This window comes from Crotalus tigris, unplaced genomic scaffold (genome assembly GCF_016545835.1).
Source record: "Crotalus tigris isolate CLP2741 ecotype Arizona unplaced genomic scaffold, ASM1654583v1 scf7180000017644.4837335, whole genome shotgun sequence".
Classification (NCBI taxonomy): domain Eukaryota; kingdom Metazoa; phylum Chordata; class Lepidosauria; order Squamata; family Viperidae; genus Crotalus; species Crotalus tigris.
In genome coordinates this window covers 880,640-897,159 of record NW_024096536.1, presented here as the reverse complement: position 1 = coordinate 897,159, position 16,520 = coordinate 880,640, and the positions used below count along the sequence as shown (strand labels likewise).

General features: G+C 38.0%; 1 protein-coding gene across 8 annotated transcripts in view; it reads right to left on the bottom strand.

The window, feature by feature from the left end:
• Nucleotides 1–15,350, bottom strand: part of MGAT3 (beta-1,4-mannosyl-glycoprotein 4-beta-N-acetylglucosaminyltransferase) — a 56,444-nt gene extending 41,094 nt beyond the window's left edge. For 2 of the 8 annotated variants that reach the window (XM_039335502.1, XM_039335501.1), the window contains exon 1: nucleotides 12,191–12,527. The gene's annotated coding sequence lies outside the window, so the exon portion shown is untranslated. Of the gene's footprint in view, nucleotides 1–1,450; nucleotides 1,579–7,417; nucleotides 7,768–12,190; nucleotides 12,528–15,325 lie in introns of those variants that run through there. The other 6 variants (XM_039335504.1, XM_039335507.1, XM_039335508.1 and 3 more) reach the window with 5 other exon arrangements.
• Nucleotides 15,351–16,520: the final 1,170 nt, after the last annotated feature.

Sequence of the window (16,520 nt, the reverse complement as noted above, 5' to 3'; positions counted from 1 at the left end):
ATTAGTTTAATTTTCAAGAACAACCTCCATGGCCACAAAAGGTATTTAAAGGGGATCCATAGTGAAAAAAAGGTTGATCCTGAGTGTGTACTAATTTATTACAGCATCTGAATGAACAAAATTAATCTTAGCATCTAGGTGGTTTTACATGTGCCTAAAATATATTACAAATTAGAGATAATTGGGGTAATGCCAATACTATGGAATCCTTAAAAGTCACTAACTTTTCCTAACTCTTATCAACGTCTTGGCATACACTTTTTAGGTGTCTTGGGGAAAAATATAAAAATATATGCCTAAAAGGGAATTGGGAAAAAAAATCCCAATTCCCCTAGCAGCATAGTTTCAATAACAAAGATAACTGAGGAGTTCAACTAGTTTTTCAAGGCACCAACAATTTACAAGACATATATTCCTACTTGTAGTTTGGTTCTAATTATTCTTAATTCTATAATAGGTATTCTACTGCAACTAAACCAACATAGCAATTTCATAAAAAAGATTGCAGACTAGCAAGAAATTTTATGCAGCATGGACATTTTAGGGGAGGTGTCTCAATTACTAAAGTGGAATGTAGTAGTAACTAACAACAGGTGCATTTCAAGTGAACTTCAGTGCCAAATATATTTATGGGCTAGATACAGTAATCTCACTAATTTCAACAGTTCATGCATCTATCTGTCCAGTCAATGCAGAATTAGGTAGTTATATTTAGATTAATAAGTTTGTGTGCATCAAACTCTGCATAGGAGCAAACTATACAAGCATAATTTCTTTTGAGCTGTTGTTTGAACTTCCATGAAACACAACAGAACTTGCTACTGCATAAATTAGCAGAGCTGGAGGAATGTTTCAAGAAGGCTGGGAAGATATTTTCACAATGAGCTTCTTAAAACTGAACAATATATATTTCTAACTCTTTCTTAGTGGAATTCCTGTTTCTCTTAAAAAGGTTTTGAGAAGCATATTCCAGACTCCAAATCTACTACTTTCCCTTCCCTTTAACTATAGTATACTAGTGTGTGAAGGTCTGGGTCTCACTACTCTAAGATTTTTGTGAATGTGCAAATTATGCCTCACTGCACTCAAGACAATGGCTATTAATCGATGCAAATAGCACATATTAGTTTCATTCTCTTAAATGGCACTGTTGAATTTATTCTCAATAATCTCAAAAGGGAAACGATTTAAATAATCAAAATTACAGTTATTACTTACATATTGATTTTCTCCAATAATCCATATGTTTCATAATTAGTGTTTTTTAAGAAAAGCAAAAATGTATTGATAATAGGAATAAAATTCAGAGAAAGGATTCAAAATGAACACTTTTCTAGGGATCAAAAGAAATTCTCACCAAATAGTCTGTTACACTGCAACAAGTTAAGATTTTTATTCTTACCCACTGAACAGCCATTCTTTCTATTTCTCTAATGAAGCCTTTACTCACAGCAAAATCCTGTATTTTGTACCATGATATTCTTCAAGACAGCAATATCATTTTACAGATCCCTGTTGTTTATCTGATAGAATTATAGAAATGCAACTTCTTTTCCTCATGAGACTGATTCACCTAAACTGGATAAAAATGTAAGGCATCTTTATTAATTATGTTTCTTTAGTGAATGTTTGTTAATTGCTTTGCATTTATTAGACAAAAAGTATATATTTCCAGATATGACAGGGAATAACCACTTTCTTCTATTCTCATTTTCCTTCCCTGTATAAAACAATTATCTAATGAGTCTAAACCAGTCTGGGATCTTGCAGATATATTGAGAACACAATCCAGAATTCCATTCATTGTATATACTTAGAAAGAATGAAGAGGGTCAGTTTAGAATTATTGTGAATATAGCAATATGTGCTTCATTGCTTGGACCCACTGTCTTATTTATATGCTATTTATTTATTTATATACTATACTATATACTATTTATTTAGAATATTAAGTATCCTATGAGTGAGTTTGTTAAATGAGTCTGGGATGATGTTTATTAAAATTTTGATTAGGTACAAATGGAAAAGTTTATTGTGCATTGGTTTGGAGAAACTGTATGATAGTGAATAGGCATGAATTATAGAATGCTTTCTTTGACTGTAGAGTTGAAAGAATAGCTCCTTATGATAAAAGCATGGATGAGAATAAATGGAATGCTTCCTGAAATTATTACTGAGGATCAAAAATTGATGAAGAAATTATAGGATATGGCAATATGCATGGAAATATAGTAGTATGTAGTCTGTTTCAAGGAATGAATGTCTCTCAGAGGAGCAAAAATTGTATATAAAAACATGTTCCTGCCAATTTTATAATATGAAAGTCAATGTTAGGCATGACAGGAAAATGTAAAGTCGGATGCAATGGGATCAGTCAAATCAACTTGAATAATCAATGGGGTGACAGATTGCTCTCACATCCAAATGCAGTGGGAATGGGTTACTTAATAAGTATATGTGATGAAACAAGAAAAGGGGGGGTCAAGAATCCATCGGTGCTGAATGGGTTGAATACAAAGGCGAGTGAGCAGAACAAAATGCGTTGATTGAGATAGCTTAATCATTTAGATAATGAAAAAAGATGAAATTACAAAAGATATGCTAGAAGAATGAATGGCTGAGGAGAAGGGAAACACTAAAAACTCATGGTGGGAAGGAACTTATGATCAAAAAGAGACATTTAATGAACCAAAAGTAGTGTATGAAGTTATATATAGAAATGGTGCAAGCAATGATTGTAAGGACAGAAAGACATGGAGAAGCATAATGAATAGTGCTGGGGAAAACCTGAATTAGATTTTCTGCTTTAAAAATTCTTATCTTCATTTTGTTTACTTCTTTTCTGTGTGTTTGTGCTTAGCAAATGTTATTTAATCTGAAAGCGAATTATCTGTTGGATATGCATGTATGTTCTCTGAATGTAGTTGAAATCACAACCCATAAAAAATATTACAAGGTCTATACTAAAAATACACATAGGATATCAGATTTATATTACAGGCTCCTTACTAAAATCTATTTAGTATAAATATTTCTATTGTACATCACTCAGGGTCATGTTTTGTGAGATGGGTGGCTATATAAATATGAACAATAAATATTGAATTAATAGTAGCCATGGTTTTCAATGAGCCTAAAAAATTGGGAATCCAAATGTCTTTGATATCAGTGCTAAAGTGACATATGAAAAAAGTCCATAAAAATAAGAAGAGTTGCTCAGGTAGAGAAATAATTCAATAATTCATTATTCAGAAATAATGGCCATATTTCTCACAAATAACTAAAGTCTAGTATTTCTTAACTACATGACCATGGACTACAATAAGGAATTCAGGATCAAATTCTTCTACATTTAAAAATCCACACACATGTGTATCCATACAGGAAGTGAACATTCCAGGCAAAAGGCTAGGCTCTTTGTGTAGTTATTTTGCTATATATGAAGACTTCCTGGGATGAAAACACTTTCCATTCTGTTACTTGAACTACAATATAAGGTAGTTATGGTTAACTTCAGATTTACTACTTCATCTTTTGTTTTCAAGAATGAGGTTGACGGGCCTAACTGAACAAAACTAAAAAACAGAAATATTATTCTGCTAGAAAAAGATAAGATGAAAACAATTATTTTAATTAGTTAAGAGGCCAGTGTTTCCTAGACTTCTCATATTTTTTCTAAATCACCATTGGAGATCATTTTCATAATTTTTACAACACTCTTGAGATTTAAAGAGACAATTACTTTTGTCCCACTAATTATATTTCCAAATGAGTCACTATTCTCAGTATCATTTCTGACCAGAAAGTATCAAGGTCAGGCCATTAATTCAGAAAGAGACATAAGATATAAGATCTTGAAATAAATCAAGCAGAAAGGTACAGCCATTTTTTAATGTCTAACTATGGCTCACTAGAGGCTTTGATTAATGAAAGAAGCATTCCCATTCTTACTAAAAAGAGTAGTCCCCCTAGTCCAGGGGTGTAAAACTGCCAGCCTGCGGGCCGATTGCATCATACAGAGACTGTGCCCACCCCAGCTCCAGCAATGTAAAAACGTCATGATAGGTCACGTGACGTGGCGAGTTTGACACTTATGCCCTAGTCCTTCAAATAGTCCTTCTGTGGCACAAGAAGGTGCTTAAGAATGAGTAGAGTAAAAATGAATCTAGGGCTCTCTATGTTAAGCCACAATAGAAAGTTTTCATTAAATGCTCTATGTTTTATTTTTTTGCTTCATGTATCATTAAGGTAATGTTTTACCTGCTCTGAATTTTCATGCTAGATAGCTATTAAAAATACAGGAGGAACCTATGAAGAGATGGCATTGATATGTTCAATAAAACTTCATGGATTTTTAAAATAAATGTGCTGTTGTTGTAAGCCATTCTAAACTCATGAAGGGCAGGATATTAAAAATTAATGCCAGCCAGTGAATTCCTAATAGCAGAGCTGGAAGTAGTACTAAAGTGTTTCTAGAGGAGGTTCCTAGAAGTACCAAAGATATTGTGTAATTATTGTGCAATAATTCTCCTTTTTCTGTGATAAAGGTTATCTGCATCTACTTACAATTCCATTAAGGAAGTGAGATAATTTTATAATAAATGTCTTAAGTATCTGCACCATCATCCAAGAAAAATGAGGCACTAGAGGTACATCAACCTAACAAACCTCTTCTATGAAGTCACACTTTTGGCCTACCTCACAAATTCCTACTTGCTCCGCTTAGCAGCAGCTGTTCCTCCCATAATACAGATAATTTCTTTTTATAAAGCTCAATAACTTCTGATTTCCCAATTATATTTAATATCACATTTTATGTCTGCCTTGTCCTAATGAATTACGGAAAATAAACATCAACATTTCCTAATTTAATTCTCAAAACTATCCTGTATTAAAGCAAAATGCAGAGATAGTGAGCAATACATAACAAATACCTGGTTCAAACAATGCAGTCAATTACAAACTAGCCTATCTTATTACAGCATAATATGCCAACACAGTCAGTATAGTAAGGTTATGCATCTGTGTCAGGAGAACTTAGACAATGAAACTGAATAAACCATAGTTTCATTGAGCATGTTCATAGCTAATGATAGTAAGAACACAGCCAATGCTTAAAATCAAGTAATCTACCATTCAAAATACAAGCCTTCCATTTATTACATCATATTATTTCTTCACTGCTTCACTATAATCTGAAATTCATCAATACAAGTATTTCCTAGTACAGACATAAGAGTAGGAGACAATGACTTACTTTGACCATTGACTTACAGCAACTTACGTGCATCTTAATGAATTTAGCCTGCAATTCTATATACTTATCTGAGAGTAAATCCTACTCAATTCAGTATGTATTGGGGCCACACATCATGCTAAATCATACGGTGGTACTTTTCATTATGACTTAATGTCTTGTGTGAACCCATCCCATGTGCAGACATACAGTATAAACATAAGCTTGCATCAATTAAAGTAGATTTCCCCCCCATAAAAGTAGGTTGTTTCTGAAGTATCAGTCTTAAAGGAACAAGATATTTTTATTGCCTTGCTTCATAGGTCCTCCAGAAACCACTCCTATCTATTTCTAAAACATGCCTTTAATATTAAAGACCTCCCCCCAAAAAGGCTTTAAATGCTAACAAGAGTTTCATAGCATAGTTTGGACTACAATACAAAACTGACAGTCACTAAAGAGTTACAGATATTTCAAGTTATAAATAGTCAAATGCCTGGGGAAATAAAAATCTTTACTTCACAGAGAAAGGATTGCAAAATGGAGATCAAGTGAGTCTGCTTAGTGAGGATTTCACCAAGTGAGGCATGGCTACTAATTGTTATGAGCCTATGGAGTTACCATAGTTTATAGTAGGGACACCTGATTAAGGAAAAAAAACACCTTTTTTATTCCAAATGATACCTATAAAACTGGAGAAAAAATTCTTTGAAGATTTAAACTCTCTAATTCAAAAATTTATCTGGAAAGGAAAGAAAGCTAGAATTAAACTGAAAATGTTACAAGAAGTCAAGAGAAATGGAGGCTTTGGCTTGCCATATTGGGTTTTACATTATTAAGCATCAGTGTTAACATGGATAAAAAAATGGATAATTCTTAAAAATAAAAGATTGCTGTATCTTGAGAGACATGACCTACAACTTGGTTGGCATGCTTTTCTATGATACAAAAAAAAAAAAAAATACATAAATACTTCCAAAACCACTACATCAGAAATGCATTATTATTAACTTGGGAAAAAATAAAATGTAAAATTTATTTGAAAATTCCAGGATGGCTTTCAACAATGGAAACATTCATACATCCAAATCTAGTCAGTCTCAATGAAATATGGACATACAAAGATATTCTAAATTCTGAAGGGAACTTAAAATCTAGGCAAGAGGTGGAAAATCAGGGCATCGATTTAACATGGTGATCACATTTACAAATGCAAGTCAGATATGATAAAGATATTAAACAGTATGGATTTTACAAAGAACAGATTATGTTTTATCAGACATTAATTTTTGATAAAAAGTTAATCAAAAAATGTACAATTTCTTATTAAATTTCAAAATAGAAGATGAACAAGTAAAAGAGACAATGATAGTATGGGCAAAGAATTTTGGATATAATATTAGAAAAGTGGCAAAGTTTGTGGAAAAGAAACTATAAATTGGCAAATTTATAGACTTAGAAAAGTGGCAAAGTTTGTGGAAAAGAAACTATAAATTGACAATGTCAATTTCATAGAAAGAAAATTTATATAAAATATTTTATAGATGGCATTTGCCACCAACAAATTAGCAAAAATGTTTAAAAACATGTCAGAGAAATGTTGGAAATGTAAACACAAACCAGGTACTTATTATCATATGTGGTGGACATGTGTTAAAGCAAAGAGATATTGGACAATAATCCACACTCGGTTAGAAAAAATGTTAGAGAAACACATAGACTATAAACCTGAATTTTTTTAACTAGGTATAATGCCAGAAAAACTTGATAAGCAAAGTACATATTTGATTATAACAGCAGCAAGAATTATATTTGTACAATATTGGAAGAATGAAGAAATACCACCAAAAGAAGAAATAATAAAAAAAAATATTAGACTGGGCGGAAATAGACAGACTTACTTTAAGGTTGAAAGAAAAAAAAGAAACAGAATATTTTCAAACTTGGGACCTATTTTATCAATGATTAGAGAAAAGATTTAGGGATTAGGAATTTAATTTGTATTAGTGAATAAGATACTCAGACAACACATTTTTGTTGAATAACTATTATTGAATTCTATTAAAAAAATAATAAAGCTTCAAACCAGTTGGGATATGATCCCACATCCAGATCCCTGCTAACATAATTATACCCACACACACACACCTGAAAGTGCTTTTGCTGCTGTTTTGTGCTTACCTTTGGCTGCATACATAAGAAATAGAACTGGAAGAGAATCATGCAATCCCTACTATCAAATGTACAAATGCAGATGATACAATGCGAAGGAAAACTGACTCTTTAGAGCATTTGATATAACCGAGAGATAACCATCACTCTTAAGCTTTCTCAACAATCCCCGCACTGTGGTTTTACTGCAGCTACGTTATGTTTTTATAGGCTCTACCTCTTCCTCAATCAGTATTTCCATTCTAGCTGGGTCACAATTGCAACAATGTACAAAGAACTTGTGTTAGAGTTAACAATCTAACCTCAAGTCTTGTCAAATTGAGTAAGCATTAATTATTAGCAACCGCTCATTTGATTTCAATGGAGTTTAGGCAGAAACTATTTGAAGTGCTTGGAGCTTACTGGTGTTTAGTTGGTCTCATCCTAGTTAACCCTACTCATACCCCTCCCTTCAGCCTTGGAGATATATATATATATATATATATATATATATATATATATATATATATATATATATATATATATTGTCCGAAATAAGATTGGGAAAGAAGCTGAAGAAATACTTCAAATGTAAGGCATATTATTTCCAGGAAGTGTAAAGCAAAAAATCTATTGAGCACCGATTGTTTCATGTCCTTGTTTATTACTTAATGTTCAGTTGCACAGAACTGAAGAACATTGCCATCAGATTATGTGCATGCTGATTATTTGCTTAAAAGTATATTTTGAAGATATAAAAATACAATCCTTGGATAACTAAAACAATGAGAGGTAACTTTAGGATCAAAAATATTTTGATGTTCCCCAGATGAGAATGGTATGTCCATCAGCCAAATGCCAACTTGTCCAACTGAATGCCTTCCATATATTTTTGGTCTTCAACTTCCAATTACCAGTAGCTATCATACTGGTCAGGACATAAGTTAAAAAATATTTTTAACATTTTCTTTGAGGAAGATTGTAAAGCAATGAAGAGTGCTCAGAGGAGACCACAACATTTAAAGTAGGCCAGGTTCCTGTCCACTCAGTGAAACATGACTGATGTCCAAGCAGCTGCTTCTAATACAATCTGAAAAAAATTGATTTGCCCACAAGCAGAGATGGCACAGGCAGAACAATTGGCTTCTGTCAGGTTTCCTTTATATTTAAAGAATCCATATTAGGGGATGAACAGTATAAGAGTATCCCAGCTGGAAAGAATACTTTGCAAGCAAATCACCTTGAATAAAGAAATACAGATAGTAATTTGGTAGCGTTCCCATGACCTGTGACAGTCTTAGGCATCATTCCAAATCTACTGTTCATCAGCTTTCACTGCAGAAACTCAAGGATTCTCAAAGGGCATCAAGAAGGAAAAAGGCATGGACTTTTTCTGCTTGATTGTCTCACCAAAAGTAACTGTCTTACTCACTTAGCAATAAGATCCTATTACAGTCTACTTCCCCTGCTCTAGTTGTTCAGAGATTTGTAGATAATACTAATAAACCTATGACTTTGTTATATTCTAATTCATTATGAACTGGAACACGTTTTGCAAGTTTTTGAACAATGCAAGACCTATTTGACCCAAGATTACTAGAATATCACATGAAGATCACCTGAAGTATTAATACCACTTTACAATGCCTTGGTAAGGCCACACTTGGAATACTGCATGCAGTTTTGGTCACCACGATGTAAAAAGATGTTGAGACTCTAGAAAGAGTACAGAGAAGAGTAACAAGGGATTGGAGGCTAAAACATATAAGGAATGGTTGCTGGAATTGGATATGTCTAGTTTAACGAAGAGAAGGATGAAGGGGGACATGATAGCAGTGTTCCAATATCTCAGGAGCTGCCACAAAGAAGAGGGAGTCAAGCTATTCTCCAAATCGCCTGAAGGCAGGACAAGAAGCAACGGGTGGAAACTAACCAAAGAGAGAAGCAACCTAGAACTAAGGAGAAACTTCCTGACAGTGAGAACCAGAAGCGGTGAATGCGCCAACACTGGAAGTTTTTAGGAAGAAACTGGACATCCATTTGTCCGAAATGGTATAGGGTTTCCTGCCTGAGCAGAGGGTTGGACTAGATGACCTCCAAGGTCCCTTCCAACTTTATTATTATTATTGTTATTATTGTTGTTGTTGTTGTTGTTATTATTATTATAAAAAAGAGAATGTGTTTATTCAGGCAGTGATATTCTTGCTTTCCCATTTCCATATCTGCCACATTAAGGAGGAAAGGGTGTGCAATATACTATTTATTTTCAAATCTGGTCCTAGATTTTTAGCTGATATAAATCTTCCCATACAATGTCATATCAGGTAGAATTGTATGACAGCTAAAATGTTGTTCTTCTCAAATAGGAAAAGGGCTAACGATAGAAATACTTTCATGAGGAAGTTCCAGGTAACATGAGATCATGTCTCAAAACAAATGCTAATGGTGTGGCATGGACATGTCATGGAATGAGGGTGTGACTAGAAAGCTGTTTGGTGCCAGGTCCCCGTGATCCCGAGTTCACTGCTAGGAAAATGATTAATATTGGTGGCTGAGTAAGTTTTGCTCCTATGTACAAGTATAGTAACCGTATGGTAGACTTTCCAAATACCGTAACTATATTCCCTCCATTGTTAACTGGAATTGAAATTACATAAAAGTAAACTAAATGGCAACACTTAATTCACCTTGCCTGATCTCAAAAATGCTATGCAAGTTTAGATAATACTTGAGTGGGAAATCACCAGCAATCCCAAATCTGTAGGCTAGATTAAGAAGGAAAAAAAAGAAAAGAAAGGGATTTTTCCTAGAAGGTAAAGGTCACTGTAGACATTGTCAAAAAAATGTAATGAATATGGCCATGAGATTACAAGGAATCACAGTTGACTTGAGGGAGTTTTGATTAAGTTCTGCTTCATTTATATGTTCATCATGTGAACAACTATCAAGTGATAACTAGCATATGTTCCAATCTAACATCAGAAATACATTTATTTCATTTGCTATTATCTCTCCCGCTCATGCTTTTTAAATGTTTGAATAGTTATGTCCTAGTCATTAGTAACTGGTTTCTGTGAGATATATCAGCTTGGAAAAACTCAAAAATTGACCTTCTTCAGCATAAAGCTTTCCAGATTCTGTAAATTGCTAGCCTAGCATGTCTGAAAAGTGACCGATTGGCAAAAGCTGTCAGAAATTTGTCAAGCAGAATCCTGGTTCAAAACTGTCATGAACTCATTAGCTCCCTCAGGCTTGTCACCACCAACCTCAACTCTCATCTATTTTATGGAAATAATAATAGTAATCTACTTCCTGAAGCTCCTTTTAAGACTGCTGAAAGAACTATTTGAAGTACTAGGAATATGTAGTATAAATTATCTGGACAACTCTGCTAATCATTTGAGCTTTATTTTTTAAGCTATTCACTTCTTAAAAGTTTTGCTAGCCCTTCGTGAGATGATAAAAGCCTGTTTTCAATGTGACTCAAGTTATTTCCACAGAAAGTCCCAGAAGAAAAGTAGTCCATTTTTTCTCTCTTCCACCCCTCCTTCTTGTTTGGTCTCTTTCTCCATCCTGCCGAAATAAGTCTACAGCTGCAGCACACACTCAGCTTCCTGACTGCAACACCTTTGCTGTGCTAGTGCAGACAATCACATATCCCAGGCAGAAGCTGCACAATATGACAGGTACTTTGGCAGAATCAAAAAGTAGAAAGACTGATCAAGCAAGCCAACTCTAAAGCATTACCAATGTCCCTGTAGACCAGGAAAGACACATAGCCTGGCTATTAAATATTGTTCCTGGTTTTTAAAAATTTAGCTAAGAAAAGGGTAAGTGGGTATTCTGTACCATTTCTGGGACTGAACTGACTCTGAACACTCATTTGCTGCCCACCAAATACTGCAGGCTGGACACAAGTGGCATCCTGACGCAGGGAAGCTAGGAGCAAACAGGCCCTTTCTGCAGCACTGGTAGCAACCTTCCTTGGAGTTTGTATCTTTCTAGAGAGGGAAGGCAAAGCAGAGAAGGTTTGTAATCACCCTTGGCTTTCCAGTTCATGAAGTTTCCAAATTCAGCCTGCCTTGACTAGCCAGGCAGCTGCAGGGAAATCAGGGATCATCTGGAGATTTAGAGATGTTATCACAGGCACATGCATACACATTTGTTTTGGATGTTAAATACTGATAAGAAAGGGAAAGCATGGGATTCTTCAGTAGATGCTGATCTCTAGGAGAGCTTCCTCCACTTGGTATCTTTCAAATGGATTTGGGTGCAAACTCCATTTTTCTTGGCCAGTAAGGCCACAAAGACTGTCGTCCATTATGGAAAGTCCCAAGTACAAGAAAGCCGGGCTAGGAGCACTCATTCCTAAGCTTCAACGAATTGGCCAATTTGGAGCGATCCCCTTCCACCTTCCCTGCCCCAATATCTCAACATCTCCAGGACTCTTCTCCCAGGAAGCCTTCCGTTCTCCCAAACACAAAGAAGGTGGGAAAGAAGAGCTGGGGTTGCATGCTAGGAAGGGGCGCCTAAGGAAGAGGGCAAGGGAAGGGAGCCAGCAAGCTGGGGTGGGGGCGAGGGAAGGCCCGAGGGGGGCACTGTATGGAAATAGAAGACAAAAGGGAAAATGCATGGAAGAAGGGAGACAGAGGTGACAGGAGGAGAGACGAGGGGCAGGAGGCGTCAGAAAAGGGCTCAGAGGAAATAAGGGGTAAGGCTGGGATTAGCCCGCGGGGAGGGAAGTAAGTCGGCGAAGGGTCCCTTCCCCGGAGGGGGGGGGGTGCTGAGCCTTCTCGCACTCACCCATCGCCCGTTGTCTTTCAGCAGCAGCAGCGGCGGCGGCGGCGGCGACTCCTCTGCCTCCTGGGCCCCCGGTGGAGAGATGTGGGGATCCTCAGCGACGTCTCGCCCCATTCCTGATTCTGGCAACCACGGCCGCCCCCCGGCATGGCTCAGTCCGAGTGAGAGATCCCGCCACCTCCCGCCCTCCGCCCCAGCAGCAGCAGCAGCGCAGCCTCTGCAGGGGTGGGAGGGGGCGAGCCAGCAACAAACGGGAGTGCGGAGGGCGGCGGCAGAGCAGACGAGCGCCCAGGCTGCGGGTGATCGCAGCCGCGGGGGAAATCACTTCCCGCAGAAAAAGAAATCTAATGATAATGATGATGATAACGATGATAATAATGTATTCAAAGCTCCTCCCCCGTCTCCTCCTCCTCCTCCTCCTCCTCGGAAGCCTTGCACCATCCAAAGAGGGAGCCCGATGCTAACGGGATAGAGAAATCGGCGGTCGGGAGAGCTTCGGTTTCCCCCCTTGGCTGTGGCGCGCCTGGCAGGTCAGCCCGCTGCCTAAACTGCGGCAGTCATTCAAAGGCTTGCGTGCAAGCGGAGCCCTCCCTCTCTCTTCCGCCCCCCGCTGCCCATCTCTCGCTCGGCCCCCGAGGCGCCTTCCCAGTCCCCGGCTAGCTTTCCCATCACCTCCCGCCCTTCTCCGGTTTAAAAATATCCCAATTGTCCCCCTCCAGACGCAAAGCAGGGCGTGAGGGGGCGGGGGAACGGGCTTCTCGAACAGCCGGGGAAGGAGGGAGCGGAGGGGGGGGGGAAGATTAAATCATCCGAGCATCATTCTGACCATCAGAGAGACAGGCAGGTTAGCGCGAGCGCGTGTTTCCCCCCCCGCCGCCGCCTTTAATCTTGAAAGCGCCCCTTCCCAGTTCCCAAGACAAACGTCGCAAATGGACGGATTTTGGAGCTCGAGCAGAAAACTGGAGGCTGGAGACCAGCCCTCCTTCTCTGCTCTCCGAGCTCCTGTTCTACCTCCGCAATGGAAAGGAATACAAAGGAACGCCTTGTGGTCAGACGCCGGCGGGGGGGGGGGGGGGAGGAAGGTAGTGTTAGAAGGAGGAGACTGATTGGTGGGCTCTGACAGTGTCTGAAGTGGTCAACCACTTTGGAAAAATAAAAAAAAATAGCAGCCCCCACCAAGGAAGCAAAGGAAGGAGGTCAAGATTCTTCCTTCCCCAAACACCCGAAAGGTGCAATGCAGGAGCGGGTTCCTGGCACCTGATTCAAAAATACATAAATCTGAATCCCTGCTGATCTCAATACATACGTTACTATAAAATGGGCAGAATAGGGACTCATCTGAATGTCAAATCAGGGCATGGTTCCCCCCTGCACTTTGGATTCCTGGCACTCCTGGAACAACAAACTGAACATATTTGAGGGATTTCCCCAATAGGTCATTCCTATTTCTCAGGGTGATAAACCTGCTTCTTTTCCTTTCCAAGCTGAAAATCTAAATATTTTCCCTACAAAATAGATTTTTTTAAAATATATGAATATATTGTAAACACTGCACCCTCCCCCCCACACACTATTCTCAAACTACATAACTTTACATCACTATGAAAATAACCCTCTGACCCAGTTGTGGTGGGTGATCCCACAACCACATAAGAATGCTGTGTGAAAAGGCAATGGGAAATTCTTAGGGTGGAACCTCTGGGGCAATGCTTGTGACATCCCTGGGGAGAAAACAACTCCTTTCCCACAGGGCTGTTCCGCATGTGCTTCTATTTTTGATGCAGATTTCCTTTTAGAAGCTTCTCTGCTCTATCTTCAACTGTCTTTTGAAACTGATGGACTTGAACTACAGGTGGATCCTTCCTGAGATTCCATTTCCTCCCATTCCTAGGAATCAGACAATGTCACTGTTTAGCCAGCAGAAGTTAAGAAATACCAATAATAGGATGACTCCAGATCAGTGTTTCTCAACCTTGACAATTTTAAGGCATGTGGACTTCAACTCCCAGAATTCCACAGCCAGCAATGCTGGCTGTGGAATTCTGGGAGTTGAAGTCCACATGCCTTAAAATTGTCAAGGTTGAGAAACACTGCTCCAGAAGATGTTTATTTGTCACCTGCTAATTCTTTTAAAATCAATGACAATGACAAACGAGCTCTATCCTCAACAACTGCTGCAAGTGAGTGGCAGTGCTGGCAATGAATCCAGTTTGATCCTCATGGTTGGCAGCACCCAGAAGTAGGCTATAGACATAATAAAAACAATGACAACTATAGCCACATATAGCCATGTGTCAGAAAAAGCAATGGAAAACTTTTGATGTACATAACAGTGACAGTACCAACAGCACACAGCTGGCAGAATGCAATTCTCTTTCCAAGTTTAAATCAACCAATTGTGAAGCGTAGGCTTGTTTTTTAAACATAAGTCTAGTGGTCTTCCAAAAGAGTACCAAGCCTCAGAGATGTAGTGCTTTTTCAAAAAAATGGCTAAACCTCTGTTGGTAAGGAACCTACATAAGATATACATATAGGTGCCTCTACGGAAATCAGGTGCCCAATCTTTTCAGCAGCCCATACCAAAATGGTCATAGAGGGCAAATCCTAGCAAAGAGAAGGGAGAGGTGTACCCTCAATCGCCTGAAGTGGCCAGTGGGAGCTGGCCAGATTGTATCCTCAACCATGTCATACAAATAGGCCATCTATGAAGAATTCTAGCTTGTACCCATGGCAAAAAAAAAAAAAAAGTGGGAAACTCTGAGACTTGAAGTTCACATATCTTAAAGTTATCAAGGTTCAGAATTAGTGCTTTAGAGATATTTGCTACAAGAAAGGTTAGGTAGCATGGCTGAATGCTGCCCGTGTGAAGGAATAGCTCAATCTGCGGTTTTCTTTTGTATTCAGAAAATGTAAAAAGTTGCAAAATATACTAATATAAATGAATATGGGGTAGGGTGGTGAGGGAAACCAATTCTGTGCCCTGATAAGTCTGCCAAAATATGGAAAACATTATGCAAATTGACACAGAAGCTAATAAAATCATGATTTCAAATTCTGTCTACAGATTCTGCTTCCTCTCCAATGTATTGTTGACCAGGAATCTAATGATAGCCTAGAAGGAAAATAATGTGCAGTTACCTCAGCAGATCTTTATGGTCATGAAAAGTCCCCCAGGAAACACCCAGTGTCCGTAAGGTACCATTCAATGTCCTTGGAATGTCACCAAGGGAGGTGGTTGACTATTTCTGTACTCTTTTATCTTATCTACCGAGTGCCAGCTTCTCTGTGTAACAAACTGCTAGCAAAGAAAATGTATAAATATGTCTCATCTTCTGTTCAGGGTTCCCTCTTGCTTGGGGGGGGGGTTTGTCTTTATTCAGCTGAATAAACACATAAAACTTATCAAGGCAAACACTGGGATTTTGTCTTTATTATACCGAGCCACACCTGAAAATTGGCAGAACATTTTCCCTTGCAATAATTGCCAATAAGGGAGACTATTTGTAGCTCAGAATTGAAATGAGGGATCCTTGGTGCACTCTGAGCTTGGCTGTTTTCTTGCAGATGTTTCATTACTCAGCTAGGTAACACCATCAGTGCTAGTGTGAGTAAATGTTTACACTGCTTAGGGCAGAAATAAGATTAAATATTTACATACATAGATGCATACATACATAATTGATCAGATATACTCCTGGGTAGGGCTTTTTTTCTCATAGAACGCCCAGAACGGAGTTCTGGCACCTTTTTGGGATGGAACCATGTAGGGTAGGCAAGGCGGGTTGTATGATGTGTGTGAGTTCTGGCACTTTTCTTTTTTTTTAAGAAAAAAAGCACTGCTCCTGGGCTAGAAAGTGTATGCTACAATGCACCTAGGTCTCACAAAGAAATGAGAGCCTTAAAGAAAAATTCCTCCCCAATTCCTTAAAGAAGGAATATTTCATATTCAATTCTTCTGTTTCACCAGTAAATGCAGAATTAAAGGAAATGATCCAGTGACTCCCAGTTCAACCATAAAATATTTATAATCTTTATTGTATTCTCTTTGTGAAAACCCCACAATCCACAAGCCAATGAAGAAGAGGAATATCCTTGCTGAGCTATATATGTTACAGAACAATTCCTATCCTTGCCAATAAATAAGTATGAGCCTTGGAAACTTGTACTCCCACTGGCATGTCTATGGAGATTCTCAGTCATCCAGGTCATGGTTGTCCCAAAGCTGCTTTTTCAAAAGGCAGCTGAAAAGAAAGGAAGTCCAGTTGCCTTTTGAAAAGCACCTTTAGGTTTCACTGGCATGATTTCATGGAAATTTATATTTCTTGAAAAAGCA